Source organism: Oratosquilla oratoria, chromosome 3 (genome assembly GCF_046742065.1).
Source record: "Oratosquilla oratoria isolate Oo_2021 chromosome 3, ASM4674206v1, whole genome shotgun sequence".
NCBI lineage: Eukaryota > Metazoa > Arthropoda > Malacostraca > Stomatopoda > Squillidae > Oratosquilla > Oratosquilla oratoria.
The window spans coordinates 67078801-67081300 of NC_134779.1; positions in this window are offsets into that span (position 1 = coordinate 67078801).

Below are 2500 nucleotides of genomic sequence, written 5' to 3' on the forward strand. Positions count from 1 at the left end.
CCAACCTGACACTTTGCCACGTTCCTTCTTTTGCCATATATATTGACCAACTTGACTTCAAACTATGTTCCTCTGAAACTCCCTCCAGCTAGTAGGACTCACTAAAGACAACTATTCCTATGGATAGATTGGATTTACGTGTGTTCTACCAGAACGTCCGTCACTGGGCCCCACAAAGGACCAGCACCTTGTTAGAGATTGCCAGACACGGTCCTGATGTCATTTGTTTGACTTCGATGGGTGATCCAGCCCCCGACTCTCTTCCCAAGATTCAAGGCTTCAACACTTGGAGTCGGGGTCTTGCTTTGCACTCGGGCGTCTGTATTTTGGCCAGGAAGTCCCTCCAGGCAACTATACTTGATCAATTTCATTATGAGCAGATGCTCGCGATCAAGTTAAGCACCACTCGCGGTCCCATCCTCCTCTGTACCCTCTACCGCCCTCCCCGTATCCCCTTCCTCCCCTTTGTTGACATTGCCAAGGTGATGTCATACAAAATCCCAACCTTCTTCATTGGCGATTTCAACTGCAGTCATGCTGCTTGGAGCCCTGGAACGCACAACAGCAGCTCAGTGAGTCGGCAACTACACTCTCTTACTATACTTCACCGGCTGAAGTTCCTAGGTCCGGACTTTCCCACATTCATAGGTCATGGATTGCAGGGTAAGCCCGACCTGGTGTTCTCCAACAGCCGAGCTTTCTTCCTCAACTCCACTATCTCACCCGGTGCCCCCACCCTCTCAGACCACATACCCTTAATCCTTCGCATCTCCACCTCACCCATCCTTATCCCCAGTGAGCCTCGGTTACGTTACAGTCAGGCCGACTGGGAAGGCTTCAAAAACACTCTCACGACATACACCAACACAAACATGGACAACACTCCACAAGCGGCAATAGAGCAGGAATGGCGCTCACTTACAAAGTTTGTAAAAAACGCTGTAAAAAAGCACATTCCTAGAACAAAGCACCGAAAGATTGCCACGTTCACCGCTTCTATGCGCACTAACAGACTACGCATTGCACTACAAAACAGATCTACAGATCTATTACAAGCACCCCTAGAGGCCCGTGTAGCCATCCTAAGAGACATGCACTGGCTACAGAGTAGCCTGAGGAAGTCCCTCTACATCGATTCACATCGAGAAGAGGAGCAACTGATGGCCTCGCTCTCCGGCGCCTGTGAGAAGGACCCTTCCAAGTTCTGGAGGACCCTCAAACGTGAGCTGGAGGAGTGCTCTGTGCCTCCACCCAAGGTCATCAACCATCTTAACCACTCTGCACACTCCCCCCAACACCAAGCTGACCTTCTGGCGTCAGCATGGAGTGAGGTCTTTAAGCCCCATCCTGTGCAAGGACCACATAGCTTTAGCACCTTGCACAGTGTTAACTCATTCATGAACAGCTGTAGTGACCTCATTCCCGACGAGACTGTTGATCTCTCTCAGTTAGATGAAGATGATCCCCTTATCTGCCCCATCGTTTTGGAGGAGGTAAAGGGGGTTATCTCGGCACTAAAACTAAAATCCCCTGGCCCTTCAGGCATCGATGCACACATACTCAAACGTATGCCAGACAACATAATCTCACACATGACGACACTATATAACAGCTCACTAGCCTCTGGGTACTTCCCACAACTATTCAAGGCCTCCCATACCATCCTCATTCCTAAACCCCAGAAACCCGCCTCCGCCCCCCTTTCATATCGGCCCATCTCCCTTCTGGAGTACTTTGGAAAGGTGTTCGAGCACGTCTTAAGCCGCCGCCTGACCGTGTACCTAGAGACGGAGAATGTGCTGAGGGACTGCCAGTTTGGTTTTCGGCCGGGGCGCGGTGCAGAAGACGTAATATCCATAATCACTCAATGGGTTCAAAGACCGCCAGACGGTCGCCCTGGTAAGGCCATTTTGGTTTGTAAGGATGTGGAGAAGGCATTCGATACTGTATGGCACGAAGGCCTTAAGTACAAATTGTACCACAACTTCGACTTTGCCCTGCCGTTCACAAGGTTGCTCTGCAACTACCTGGACGACAGGTCAATTAGAATAAAGTGGCGGGGCTGTCTGTCCCAACCTTTTGTGCCGAAGGCTGGAGTGCCGCAAGGGTCAGTCCTTGCCCCCACTCTGTACAATCTATATACGAATGACCTGCCAGAGCCGGCTTATCCTCGCAACCAGGCTCTAACTCTTTCGTATGCGGACGACACTAACCACATAAGCAGACACAAAACGCTGCAGGGAGCGTTACACGTAATGCAAAACATCCTAGACGGGGCACACGCGTGGGAGCAACAGTGGCGCATTAAGACCAACGCGTCGAAATGCAATGCTGTACACTTCCGCTGCAAACGAACCAACAGAACAATCACAAACACTCCTCTTAAAATAAACAACACAAACATCCCAGCGAAGGACCATACCCGTGTGCTGGGTAGCACACTTGATAATGGCCTTACCTGGACCCCACACTTCCGCAAGCAGGGAGCGAAGGCTAGGGC